The 15,176-nt window shown below is 44.1% G+C and overlaps 1 long non-coding RNA gene across 1 annotated transcript in view; it reads right to left on the reverse strand.

Annotated features, from left to right (window-relative positions):
• The window catches only part of LOC134485759 (uncharacterized), a 28,387-nt gene extending 18,333 nt beyond the window's left edge, over positions 1–10,054 (reverse strand). The window contains exons 1-2 of the long non-coding RNA XR_010064008.1: positions 9,947–10,054; positions 6,516–6,653 (exon numbers count right to left, since the gene is read on the reverse strand). This is a non-coding gene — a long non-coding RNA (uncharacterized LOC134485759). The remainder of the gene's footprint in view (positions 1–6,515; positions 6,654–9,946) is intronic.
• Between the last annotated feature and the right edge of the window lie 5,122 nt (positions 10,055–15,176).

The following is a 15,176-nucleotide window of genomic DNA, read 5'->3' on the forward strand; positions in this document are numbered from 1 at the left end:
ACAAGCAAACAAGCAAACCCAGGCCCAATACTCACGAGAGACAAATGTTTCCTGTCTTTAACAAAAAGCTAGAGGGTGGGAGGTGGAGATTGAGGCAAACAAAAACTGTGAGAAAGCGAGCAGTCTGCACCACAAACTACTCACGTGAACTTCAAGAGAGTCAGTGGTAAAAGACTCAACCGTTATTCTTAATTTGCTATAAACCTTGCAAATGTTGGCGTTGAATAAGATCATTTTTATCAAGTGAAGTATAGGTAATAAATTGAGAAAGGGAAGGAGGGTGAAATCTTTATGTCAGCAAAACCAAGGAAGGAAAAGAGCAGTGGTGTCTACACTCAAACTTCCCAGTAGCCAATGCAAAAAGGGAAATGTGGTGGGTTCCCTTACTCTTCTATCAATAGCAAAAAACTAAACAAACAACAACAACCAGGCCCATTATTCAAGAAAGACAAACGTTTCCTGATATGGAGCTCTGAAAATAATTTGTCACAGAAGTTTTTGTAAAAAGGGCCTTGAGCAATTTAATGGATGATATTTTCCAGCTAAGAGATTTTACATATGTATGAGGGCTAAGTTGTTAGAAAGGCTTTTTCATGCAGGACAGGAAGGGTGGAATCTTTCCTTCTTACACACGAAATGCTCGGGCCAGTACCTATATCTGTGTCCACACACACATACCTTCAAAAGGTATGTGGGTACAAAACTGTGACCGGAAAGAAGCCACAACAACGGTGCCATTACTCATGTCTTTTCAGCAATGTAAGAGGTGACCTCCCTCTGAAGCTAGAGGAGCAGGGCTTCCCAGTCCAGCCACCTCCACATCAAACCCTGTGTGGTGTGCATAGTGGCGATTTCATGTTGCTTCCTGTTTCCACCATTCTTTCTCTCGGGTTCAGGGCTATAGGTTGGTCAGCAGCAGCTTTTGTGAGCCTCTGTGGCAAGCATGTGAGGCTTTAAACTCCTAAGGAACTCTGCAGGTGTCTGGATTCCAGGAAATCAGGAGGCACCCTTGTGCTTTTTTTCCCAAGGAAGTTTACATACTCAGACTGCCAGACCCCAGGACATCAGAGAGCTCCTTATCTCTGTAGCAGTACACCTCAACCACATGTGCCCCCTTCATCCTTCCTGAAATGCAGTGCCCCTCCTACCTCTCCCCAGGAATCAGAGAAGGCCATGCTATAGACTATCTCAGCTATGTAGAGTAAAACCTCCCTCTTCCTCTGGGACCTATAAGAGGGGTTCCCCGCTCAGCCTGGGAGAGCCTGAGCTCTCTCCAGAGCCCCGCCCCCTCTCTGCATGCTGTGGAACAATCTGTTTAGTGTCCTCTTGAACCCCAGATTTAGAACCACTCAGTTTCTTCTCTGGAGGAGGAACGAAGAGTCAAGAGGATCCTCAATAGGGGAGACACATTCTTACACCATCTCTGTGTCAAAGATCCTTCCTGTCTTGAAGGAAAGTTTCTGTGACCCTTTGAGAGCCAACACATGAACTAGGGATGGTACAGCCTTGTCAGGTGTAGGCACAAAAAAAACAACTGTTTCCATCTGGTTCACTGGGCTCTCAGTGTCGAAAAAACATGGCAGCTACACAGAGAAGAAGATGTGAGCTACCGCACAGAAAGCTGTGCTTTTCGGAATGCAACTGCGATGCATGACTGCTCATTAACGACCCATCAAAACAAACCGTGAACAGACCACTAAGTGCCACTTTGGTGGATTAACCCTGGGCTGGGCCCTATGTGCTGAGATTTCAAAGGTCCTTTGAAGTTAGCACATTAGGAAATCACTTTCCAAGTCAGATCACCACCGGTTCTAGATGTTTCCTAATGGCTGAGTGGAAGAAGAGCTGACAAATTCTTAAAGTTTTAACAAGGAAGGAAAAGGGAAATAATGTTCTTTATGATGAACGCAACAGCCACAATATATTCCAGGACTGGGGATGGAGCTCAGACAATAGAATGCTTGCCTAGCATGCATGAGGCCATGGGTTCAATCCCCAGCACTGCAAACTGGCCATGGAGGTGCACACTTGTAATCCCAGCACTATAATTCCACATAGGGAGGTCAGAAGTTCAAAGTCATTGTAGCCTATATATCTAGATCATCATCTTCTCATAAAAGCTGACACTCATGATAATGCCCAATAACCAATAAGAAAAAAATATGGAAGCAGATGGTATTTGCCAAGGGTGATTTTTTCCCCCTTCTGAGGAGTTGATTCCTTTCACATGCTCATAACAGTTCTATTCCTTAATGTAGCCCTACATCTTAATAATCTCAATGTAAGGGTAATTTCTTTAAAATATTAAAGTTCGACTTGCCATTAAAGTAGCCATTATCATCCTTGACGTCGTTAATTTTACTTTATCGACCTTTCAGTCTAAGGAGTGTGGAGAAATTGGTCTTTGCTTCTTATTAGGATCTCTCAGGTTTGACTCAGGATCTAGGCTCTGTAAGACCTGGAGGCTGCCAGGGGGACCAGGGAAGCAGCACTCTGCCCTGGGGCATCAGATCTGATGCCTACTGCAGCCTGGAAGTCCCTGGCTTTCTAGGTTTGAGAAAGAGGCACCCATACCCAGTGCCTGGAGGAGCCTTCTTCACAGCATCATCGCAGCTCTGAGAAGTTAGTTACAAACAAACACACAGGAATAAAGGCATCAAAACACGGCACATCATTAAGGCGCATGTAATAGAAACACGGCTATTTTAGGTAGCCATAGCATTTGGTTGTGAACCTCAAGACTCTCCTGTGATCACATCTGCGTATATTTATAAACTCAGCATAGAAACATGCGTCACAACTGATCTCTTGAAGTAGCAGAGGTTTCTGTGTGGGGGACGACTGTGGAATGTGACTGTGGGATTTAAAAGGGCAGGGGGTGGGGGTGGGGAAAGTAACTGTTCCGGCTGAGCGGCTCTCCACAATGTGGTTTTTTGATTCAGTGACTAATTATTGTGATTATTTTCATCAGCAAAGACACCGGTAGAGCTAAACATATTTATTTTCTTTTATTCCCTCCTTAAAAAGTATAATATTTCAAGCTTTAGAGAAATCCCATATGTCTCCTCCCTATACTTAGGACGCATGCTCTCAGATGTTGCCACAAATGCTGAACTACCTTGGGTCCACTGTTCCTTCTGTGACATTGTTTCTCTCTTCCAGTATCAGCTTGATAAGGCCAACCCGAGCTTAGTGAAAACACCCAGCCTCTGCCTTGCTAATATCCTCAGCTGACCTTCTGGGCTCCCTGTCATATAGCTACATAGAGCTGGCTGCCAAATGTCAGAATGTAATCTAATGAACACTCACAGTATCTCAATAGGGAAAAATAGTAGAAAGAATAGACATTTTAAGTCTTTGAAATCAGAGTTTTGTTCCCTGTAGAATTACTGGACATAGTTTTCGAGGTTTATCAAACATGTGCTCTCTAATGACTGCTATACAGAAAAGGTACAGAGGAAAGCCAGGCCTGTTCCCAGTCAGGAAGATGAAAGATGAATATGTTAGATCAAACAATACTATGTCCAACAAGAACGATCCTTTAAACTTTTCTGATTCCCTACACTTCATGCACACACACACACACACACACACACACACATACATACACACAGACACACACAGACACAGACACACACACAGATACAGACACACACACAGACACACACTCAGACACACACACACACACACACACACACACACACACACACACACACGTTCTTTGCACAACTAAGAATGATACCCCAGTTGGGTCTGAAACCAAATGAGCAGAGTTGGAAGCATATTGCTCAAGACGTGGCCTGTAAGGAACAAGTCCAGCTTTTAATAGTGAGTCATCCTCACTGCCATAGAAACAGAAACTGACAGAAACCCAGTGAGTCTCTCCCCTTCTCTTCCCAAAATTGTTATGAAGGGATAAATGCCTTAGCCCGTATGCATTCTTGAATTCATATTATTATTGAATGCACCTCCATTTTTTAAGAAATCCATCACATAATTGTCCTTTATTTGCTCAGACAATTATGTGGTTAATTTGATTTTTCAGTCTTTGAACAAAATCTTTGGTAATTTAAAATGCCTAATGAGTGGAAGACATCAGACCACCCTTCCTTCCACATGACTGAAGTCCATCCAAGAATGATCATGCGTGAAAATCAAACTATATTTCATTTTCTAGAGCTGACTTAAGTAAATCTTTCCACTATACACTCACCTAACAACATTAAAATTCAGAATCCCAGAACTGGAGCATTAGGACAGTGCAAAAAAAAAAATCAGTAACTGAAGAATATTTATTTTTAAAATTTAGTGTCAGGGGAAATTTGGTGTGTGTGTGTGTGTGTGTGTGTGTGTGTGTGTGTGTAAAAACATATGAGACTAGATGGAACATTTATAGCTACAATTTCAGGAAGTTTGTTTGGTGTGGCAGTGAGACCTGCGGCTGCCTCCGAGGAGACTATAAATGTCAGCATATCTCATGCTTTCTTCATTTATAACGGTTTCCCTCACAGATCATGGCGATTTGTTACATAACAAACTGAGGTGTGTAAATGTCTTCTACCTTACCTAGAGCTCTAATGAAGATCTACCAATATGAGTTTTCCTTTAAAGCATTTTTGGAAACAATCCAAAATTAGACTTTTCACTTTCGATTGCAGAGAATGGCTTAATAAACTAGTAATTGTGAAACTTACTCATGCTTATTGTATTTTTCTTAAAGATAGCCTGAATATATTTCATATTCCATCACTGTGCCATAATGCAGCAGAATAAACTTAGACACAAGCCACTTCTTGCTCCAGCGCCATCACTAAAGAGCCATATAAATGAGGAATCCTCTTTTCAGATACTGCATTTCAGAACTCCATTCTTTTCCTTTCTCACAGTAACTGGCTTTTCATAAGATTCCAGAGCTGGAAGGTGTATTAGTTAGGATTGCGTCCAGCAGCCACTCAGACGACCCCCAACATCTTAAACAGGAAGCAGCTTTGGGCCCTTCTTGGCCAGCGGCTTTTGTACTCTTGATCCTAACGTGGCTGCTATGCTTCCTGACCTCCTGTCTGTGTTCCAGGAAGGAAGAGAAGGTCATCATAGTGAGGGACAATAGGCAAGAGCCCTTACACCTATGTCCACTGAGTCTCTCTTTTTTAAATAGAATTAATTTGCATACCACAACAATCCATTTGTTTAAAACACATATTCCGCTGGTTTTCAGTGAACCATCACCATTATCTAATTCCATTGTTCTCAAATAAAATCTACCCATTAGAGTCACCTGTTCTGGGCATCATGGATAAGTAGAATTAAACAATATGTGGCCTTCGTCTCTGGCTTCACCGTTCATCCAGTGAACAGAAATCTTAGTAATTCAGTCCTTTTTCTAGCTGAATAATATTTCATTGTATGGCTGTAACTCATTGGTATACGGGCATTTGGGGGCTATTTCCATTCACTAGCTATTAAAAATAGTGCTGCCGTGTTTGGGGCTGAGCTTTTATAGAAACACGTTTTCCAGTTACTTGGGTATAGCTAGGACTTGCTCAGGTGTGTGGTGACTCTGTTTTGGTTTTCTGATGAATTAACAAACTTGTATAAGAAGCTATGCCATGGGCTGGTAGGACGGCTCAGTAGGCAAAGGTGTTTGACAGGAACACTAACAGCTTGGGTTTGATCCCCAGGTTCCAAATGGTGGAAAGAGAGAGCTGATTGCAAGGTGTTCTCTGACCTCTACACACACACACACACACACACACACAAACACACACACACACACACACACACACCAAACAAACAAACAAACAAACAAATGTATGTGAGGGGATAGGAAGTAGGTACGATAGTTTGAAGTGCTGTATGCATCAGCTGTAGTGACCAGCTCTGAGCCAACACAAGGCCAGCCCCATCAACAGCCATCTAGAAAAGCAGAAGGTCCTCATGGGCCTACCCTTCGCCTCCTAACTACTGTCTGTCAATAAACTATAGCAGAGGGAGAATCACTGTTCTTAGTTGCTGACCCCACCAAGCTCCTACGGAGAGCTTCAAACCCACACTCATACAGACATGCCAGGTTAATTTTGATGGGTCACAAAATAAAATAGGCATAAAATGTCCAAGAAAGATTCATGGCAAGGATAGAATGTGGACAGGGTGGAAGGGAAGCTGTCAGTGTGCAGAGGCTATGTATGTTAAATTGTAAAAACGTAATAAAATTAAATAAATACATGTAATTCTAAAGCGGAAAAAGGAGAAACAAATAAACAAAACAAAGAAGCGACATCATTTTTCAATCCCGCCAGCAGTGGATGAGGTTTCCGTGAGACTATTTATCTGCTCAACAATATTTTCTCAAAAGCTTCCCCCATGCCTTTAGAGCCTTCTCTCCTCTCATTGGCCAGAAACTGGGTCTCCTGGCCTTTCTAACACCAAGGGAGCTTGGGAAAGTGAGTAGCCAACCTTTAAATGTCTGGTATAGAAGGAGACTGAGGTCTGGCTTTTGCCTCCTGAGGGAATGGTACCTTTTTTGATGGAGGACTTCTCCTCCTCAAACCCACACCACATGGATGGTATGTACACTGTAGTCCAAACCGCTCAGGAAGCTGAGACAGGAAGATCTCCATAGAGAGTCCAACCTGAGCAACGTAGTGAGGCCTTATCTGAAACATACAAAAAAAAAAAAAAGCTAATGGGGATGTGAGCTGGCTTATCACTATGGAAATTAGTATGTCGGTTCCTTGAAGAACTAAAAATAGAGCTACCATATGACTCAGACATACCCTGCCAGGCGTCCACCTGAAACACTGAGTCAGCATACCACAGAGACAGAGGCCTGCCGCGTTTACTGCGGCATTACTCATAACAGCCATCATTAGATGCTCATCAGCAAATGAATGCATGGAGAAAATGTGATGCAAACACAATGGAATTTTAATCAGCTGTGAAGAGGAATGAAATCGTGACACTTGCTGGGAGGCAGATAGAACTGAGCAGGACCATAGGTGAATGAAACCCCAGGAAGACAGCACACAACAATGGAGGACATGAGAGTAGGAAAGAGATGGCGGTGAGGGAAGGAGTCATGGGGGAGGGGGACAAGTGAGAGCAATGGAACAAAGGGGACATGACTGCAGAAGGGAGGGCTGTTTTGTAGAGAGGAAGGAAGCAGCAAGAGATGGGGAGGAGGAATGGTAAGACAGAAACGCGCAACGTTACAAGGAAAGCATTACTTTATATGCTAAAATAGTAATTAAAAACCTTTACTCTTTAAATACAAAGTGAAATAAATGTTAAAACCCATTCAGTGAAACAAATCTGTCTCTGTCTTTGTTTCTCTGTCCGTCTCTGTCTCTCTGTCTTTGGTAGAGGGAACACCCCGCTTGAACACTCCTAGCACAAGGCTCTGGCTCCTGAAGGAACCAACCGTTCTTCCATGTTCGTGTGGTTCTTGTTGTTAGTCTTCCCTGGAGACCGAATAGCAGATCTAATATTTCCCCTCCAGAAGTAATACAACAAAGGGAATATGGGGCTAGAAATGCAGTGGAGTCATTAATAATGGAAATGTGATGTTCCAACCATTATTGCCTGGCTCTCAGGAGGGCTCTGTAATTGTTTTCTCTTCTACCTCCACTCCCACTCTGGTTTTCCCCTTCTCTTTCTATCACGGGACAGCATGGAAGATGCATTTTGCTATTGTTTAGTGTTAAATTATACATTTCTAGGATGAAGGTGTCTAATTGGCTTTAGTCCACACTTGCTATAAGGGAGGAACACGTATGAACATTAAGAAATGTTTTTCCTATGGAAGGGAGAAACAATGGGTGACGGAAGGAACCGTTCACAGGTCTCAGCTCTGGGTTATCAGCATTCAAGGTGCCTAATGAGTTGCTGAATAATGTAACACTTCTTTAGTTCTTTGGCTGCTTCATGATTAAATGCTATAAATATTTATGATTTATTACTGATGCTTTGGATGGGATAGGCGTTGGGAGGCTCATGGATCACAGTGATTGGAAAGGAAAATAAGGAAATAAAACTGCACAAAGCTGAGTGTTTATCACGCTGCTCTAAAGGATGGTGTGGCTTGTCAGAAGTAAAACAAACCCACAGGCAATACAATGGCTGCTCTGTCTTGTTCATTGATTATTTTTCATAAGCATATATTGATAGAAGACGGAGTTCGCACATTCACTTTCTAGTACCGACCCACTTACCTTTGAAGGGTTCTTCTAAGCTGCAAAATCAAAGAGTTCAGCATTCTTTGCCCAGCAACAGCCGTCATGTCAGGCTAGCTGGGGCACCATCACCAGGACCTCTTTTTTTTTTCCCAAAGCCAAAATCAGGGCTAAGAGGATCTGCAGTACCAACTGTAGCTGTGTCTTAACTGGCTCAAAAACTTGTTTCTTGCAGCTTCTTTGATTCTACTGGTTATGAGCTCAAACACCTACCATAGAGACACTTGCTGAAGGCAGCTGGAGCCACAGAAGCAGCTGTGGTACGGATTACTAACTCAGAAAGCAGAGCTGGATTCCATGAGCTGTGTGGCCTTTATCAAGTTGCCTCGTGGAATTACTGCAAGAATCGAAAGAACTGATACATGTGGCTCTCTGGCCAGCAGCAAGTGCTCGATTAAATGCCAAGCACCCCCTCAGCCTAAAGAAATCATTAGCAAAGCCATGACTCCACGGCATCTCAGAACAGAGTTACCCTAGGTGAGTAGTCAGGATGTGTATCAAGGTCAACCGTCCCACACATACACAGGCGCGTGTTTGGGATTTATTCTCGTTGAAGAAAAGCAAAGGCAGGACAGGCATGGACACATGGCCTGGTGCATACTCAGAAGGTACCTCCTAGTCTCAGCACTCAGGAGGCCAAGGCAGATGGATCTTTGTGAGTTCAAGACCAGCCTAGTCTATAAAGTGAACTGTGGACTAGTCATGGCTATAGAGCAAGATTTTTTTTAAGAGAGGGCGAGGGAGTGAGAGGAAAAATTAAAGGGAAAGGGGAGGAGGCATTGAGAGGAGAGAGGTAAGGCACCCTTCCCTCTGCAGTCATCTCTAAAAGGACAGTTTCCTGAGTCAACTCAGTCCTCTTGCCATACCGATATCCATCCTATGGCTTCAAAATAGGGCTCCTTTTTCTCTCGGGCTCCAAACTAGACTACTTTGAAATATAAAGCCTCACTGATTCCTTTGAGTAACTAAGGAAGGTCACTTAGATAGAAATTAGTTTCTTTTAACTTGTCCTGACCTGAGTCTAAGAGACCTTTGCAGTGTAGACCATGAAGTTTATACCGCTGCCCCCCATTCAAAGATCAGATTAAAAAGCTCACACTTCCCAGTGTGTTCCTGCTGATGAGGAAAGCCAAAGCTGCTTACACGCGTGTGACTGACAGCCCAGTGTGCTCCACCAGGTAACAAAGTCTGTCCTGAATGCACACTTACCCTGTGTGCGAACGCCGAGGTCATATATTCGCGTCACTGAGGAAACTTCATGTTTCTTTAGTTAAAAAGGGATCTTTAATAACTCACCATTCCCACATTCCCCTATTTTCTATCCAGATAAAAATAATCATATAATTTTGCCACATAGCAAGAGGAGAACATTTAAAATACCCCAGAGAGTAAAAATCTTTCTCACTCGGTCTCCCAGAACCAGAAAGTCCTGAATAGAAGAAACAAAACAGCAAAGACAGCCTAACTGGCTATTGCATGCCAAAAAGCTCTCAAGTGAGGGTCCGAATAGGTGAAGGCTATGCAATACAGGCAGTGAATGACAGTCAAACACTTCACATTTCATATGCACCAGGCATACTGGCCAATCTGATTTACTTCTGCACATCGTACCATGCGATCTTCAAATTAGAAGGAACTCTATCATCTTTAAATTAGAACCATGAAAACAGGGGTTTAAAAAGATAGGACCAATTCTCCACAGATGCTAAGTGACATACCAGGAACGAAAATCTAGAGTCCACAGTTATCCAAACTGATGCTCTCTTCTGTCTTTTGTATCTTTTTCTTTCTCCTCCTCCATCTTCTCCACCTTCTTTTGCAGTGCTAGGGGTTGAGCCCTGGGCTTTGATATGCTGGGCTGCATTCCCAGCCCAAACAAGGACTTGGTATTTGGCTCAGGTTGACCCTGAATTCCAGATCCCGCTGCCTCTGGCTCTTGAGCCTGGCATTGCAAGCCTGCATCACCACGCTCACCTGTTCCAGTCTCTGTTCCTTTCTTTGGGATGTGGCCCCATTTGTATCACTGAGGAGAATGTTACTTGGCTTTTGCTCCCTAACAAGCCACCACAAAGACAGTAGCTTAAACATCACACATATCTGTAAGTCGGGAATTTAAGGTGCGATGTAATTGGATGCTCTGCTCTGGATCCTTCCCAAGGCTGCAGTCAGAGTGTCAGCCAGGTTCAGAATCTCATCAGAAGCTCAACTCTAGAAAAATCTCCCTCCAAGTCCCTTGTAAGCTGCTGGGCTACAACTCTTAGCTTCTTCTCTATGTGACCCACAGGCTGCCCCGTGCTCACTGTTGTGTCCATATGGAAACGTGTTTCAGCAAGGAAATGGATGCATAGAATTTGCTGTCAAGATGAAATTTACAGTCTTATACAAAATAACCATGACAGTACACACACACACACACACACACACACACACACACACACACACACCTTTTCTGTGTAAGTCACAGGTCTGCCCAGAACACGGAAGGTGGGGCGTCTCAGAATTATGCCAAATGTTGTCACTCCCTTTATATCTCTACCGACTCATACGCTTGTCATGAAGTCCGTCGTGCAGACAACAACGACAACAGAAAGTTTACAGTTATTTCCGAGGTTCCCTAAAGGGGATGAAGATGTAGGTTAGTTGGTACAGCACTTGTCTGGCAGGCATGAAGCCCCAAAACAAGGCATGGTGGTGTAGGCCTGCAATGACAGCACTTGGGAGGTAGCCCCAGGAGTATCAAAAATTCAGGGTCATCTTTTGCTACATAATAAACTCAAGACAAGTGTAGGATAGTAGTTTAGAAATACTTATCTTAAAAACCAACCAACCACCACCAACAACAACAAAAATCCCAACTGGGGTTTAAAAAATATTTATTGTCTTTGGTTTCTTGGGCTTTCTTATTAGCCACACTGGTGCCCTACGTCTGGAAATAAGCTCGCTGCGTGTAGAGCACCAGGAAAGTGAGCAGTTAATGAGCCAGTAAGTTCACGAGAACCTACTGGCTTGGTTCCAAAGGCTGCACATGCTCTCTGGAGGACTTCTAGCCAAGACCCTCCTGGGTCAAGCAGAGGCTCCCCTGAGGGAATGCAAGCTGAGAAGCCCACAGAAACTCTAAGGCTTCTGGAAACTCAGGCTTGCAGGAAACAGAACAGCACATTCCCCGGAAGAAACAGGTTCTGAGATGATCATTTTAATTGCTTTTTAGTGCCTTCAGCCCCACTCTACCAGTGGAATGCAGTCTGCCTGAATTATAGCAGCTTAAAAAACAAAAAGAAAGAAAGCCCTTTCTTCGCTATCACGACATACATATGTCTCTCTGTGTATATCTGTGTATGCATGACACCCAAAAATTAGCACCATGAGTTCTCACTGCTGTAGCAAAACTGTTCCTGCTCAGCCATCTTGCCGTACATGGCATCCAAAAGAGGCTCTGGGAACCTTCCAGAGACTGGTGACACTGCAGGACTTGGAGGGCAAGATGGGGATCAAACCCACCCCTCTCCTGTCTCCCTGCAATGTCTTCATAACTCCAGCATAGTGGGATACTGGTTTACCAAGGAAAAGCTAACAGATTTTTTTCTATAAATAACTGCTTGGCAGTGCCGTGGTGACAATTTATATAATAGAACTCATGCTTAAATAATAAGGTAACAGCTTTGGACTGTGAATTTTAAAATGTTTTATTGAAATGTAGACTGATTAACAGGCAAGATTCTTCTAATTACTTTAATGACAGGCTCTTAATGACAAGAAGCCATAAAAATAAAAACACGTTAAAATGACATTTTTAATGAAGTGGCACCAGGAAGCCTGGACTTTTCCAAGCAAGAGGGGTGATCTCCTGCGACCTGGAAACACTGTGCACCCATGGAGGTCAGGAGGATGCTCCTGGAGGAATGGAATTATTTATGATCCCGTTTCCCTGGATAAAGATGGGTAGCACTGTAAAGTGAATATGGGACTCAGAGTAGACTTCTAACAGTGGCATTGTTCAGCTATTTGGCCACGTGTCCACTTCACCTTCCTTGGGCTCCATTACTTCCCAGGTAACTCCTCGATTTCGTTATTCTCTTATAAGGAATGATAAACCTTTTGGGAAAAGAGACCGAGTGCATGTTATTAATTCATAAACACACATAATAATGGCAGCTTTAAGGACGCAGACAGGGCTTCTCATGTGATTTAACAACATTAAATGAGAAGAGCTCATCTGGTAAAGGCGCTTACCCAGGTACCTGAGTTGAACCCCCAAGGCTGAGCGACCCCACATCTGGTAGGTGGAGAGAACCAACTCCTGAAAGCTGTCGTCTGACCCCCACGCACAAGCTAGAGTACACACTTACATACACAATGAATTAACTAATAGTTTTAAATAAAAAAATGGGCCTTGCTTTAATAAGGAGAGGAAGTCCAAGCTCATTAAGGCACTTACCCAGGGACCCGAGTTCAATCCCCAAGATCCACATGGGAGATGAGGAGAACCAACTCCTGAAAGCTGGGGTGTGGGGGAGGACAAGCCAGACGGGCCACCTATGGGGAATGTGGGTGAAATCTGTAAAACAGCTGCACCCACAGAGAGCGACGGGCTGATTAGAATCTCAGTGCTATGGAGAGATCGGAATGTTGCAGGTCCAGAGGCGAATTACCTTATCTTGGGCTAGTTCCGGCTCTCCGGAATCCATTTCCCATCTACCTCTGCACCGGAACTTGTGACTAGTAGAAAGAAGCCTTTTGGAATCCATAACTCAGCAGACCATAGATAGCTTCCACCAATCCAAAAACTAAAATGACATCAGATAGGCTTTGGGGCCTATGGAGAAACCTCCCTCAGTCCGCTGCATGTACCCACTTCTCAGATGTACCCACCGATGCATTTTAAACTTGCCTTGATCTACGGCTTTCTTCATCCCGCACAACTATAAAAACTTCATGAAGCTGCTTCCACATCGGAACGTGGAATGTGGGGTAACATAAATCTATGTTTCTGGGCCAGAGCCACTCCTACATGCTTCAGAATAAACTACCTCTCACTCCCTTTAAGATGAGAGCTGTTGTTTTTTCTTGCATGATGAGAAACATTCCCACGGAGGAAGTGCAAACTGAATGCTTCTGAGTAGGAGGTGGTGTGCATTGTCCTGGGATTAGTGGAGAGGCCAGGGGGGCTAAAGCAAAGCCCAGGATGAGGAACTTAAAGGGAGATTCTCGTCCCAAAGGCACTCACAGCTGAGTCATAAAAGTGCAAACACCCTCAGTTCAACTATGCGTTTCTGTCCTGAAAGTCCAGAGCCTTCTCAGGCACCATCTCTGCACAAAGGTTCTTATCGGTCGCTCTCTGCTCTCTCCAGGAATTCCTGCTCCAGCTGGAATTGCTCAACCTCTGTTGCCATGATGACATATCTTAGCTTTAATCTCCCTGTTATCCTCTGCAGCATTCCCGGAGTTTCTCAGTGTGTTTTCCAAGTCTTCACCACCTGTTTCAATCTGTCCCGTCTGGAGCAGGTCTTATCAGTCGTGATTTTTCACTTTAGCGATTGCCCCTTTGTCTTCCCAGCATGCCCCAGGCCTCATGTTTCATATCCACCTGTTCTTGTTTCACCGGATGCTCAGGTTTCAACGTCTTCTGTCCTTTCGAATGATTGCTGGTCCTTCTCTTGGGCCGGGGTGGGGGGGGGCGGGGGGGTGTCTTAGACATACTTATTTTAAGGACTTTTAAAAAATTAATCTATCGTTTTCATTTTACTTTGAATAAATGCATCTCCTAGCAATTGCTATAATTATTATATTTCCATGTGTTTTGAAGGGCTGGAGGCCCTTTGTGAATAGGTTTTATTGTATCTGCTCTTTCTAGATTCAACAATTTTATGGCTGTGTTATCCTCTCAGGTCGCAGCGTATAAATGGTAGCTTTCTTTTGCCCACAGTTCAAAAGATCCATCCCACTGAAACTGAAAAAGAGCTCATCACTGACCCGGTCCTTACTTCAAGGTAAAGTTTGTTATTTCCCACAATTCTAGATACTCACTTACATCCACTGGACTCCAGGGAGAGGTCCTTTGAAACCTTTCCCATCCTCCTCTCAGGGCGGGGGGAGTCCAATGAGTTCATGCTTCACTCAGTGCCCTGCCCTATATGCACAGAGCACATTAGTTCTTGTTCTTACACCAGATGCCAGAGGTTCACAGTCTGTACTCCTACAGTCATAACCAGCAGCCTGTGGCTTCCACCTTCCTAATGATATTTTGTTTTGAGCACTGCCATTTGTTTTGGTGTGCTTTAATGTGTTTTAATCTGCCGTTGTTTTGAGCCCAGGAAGAGCTTCAGAAGGAGTCTGAGAAGCCCAGAGGTAGGCCTTAAAGAACTCTGTGCGTGCGTGCGTGCGTGCGTGCGTGTGTGTGTGTGTGTGTGTGTGTGTGTGCTCCAAGTAGGCCGGGGAAAGCCTGTTTTCAGAGCCCAAGTCAGGAGCACATCTGACACACACAGGAAACAGGCAATCAAACGAGGGTGAGCAGCAGCCAGCACATCCCTAACCAGGGAGAAGTGCCCCAGTGACATAGGTGCCCGGGTGACAGGCTATACTATCACATCGTCATAGCTGTGTGATTGCTCAGAGGCAGAATCCCGCACATCCTGGTCACATCTATGTCCCTCCGCCTCACAGAGGGCCTGGCACAGAGAAAGAAACCGTGGGAGCAACGAGTAAATGCTGACAAATGGGAGCATGGAGAGAATGTCTGGGTCACGTGACTTCACTACATCAGACACTAAGCACCATTGATCTTTCACTTGAAACTGCGCATCAAAACCCTAATCCTCAGCTGCTGGTAGAGCGCTTGCCTGGTAAGTATAAACCCCTGGGTTCAATCCTCAGCATCCTAACAAACAAACCTGCGGTCTTCCCTCCATCTCTGCAGCAGACAATCATCTGCCCCAAATGCCTGCGTTAAAG

Source organism: Rattus norvegicus, chromosome 2, assembly GCF_036323735.1.
Source record: "Rattus norvegicus strain BN/NHsdMcwi chromosome 2, GRCr8, whole genome shotgun sequence".
Classification (NCBI taxonomy): domain Eukaryota; kingdom Metazoa; phylum Chordata; class Mammalia; order Rodentia; family Muridae; genus Rattus; species Rattus norvegicus.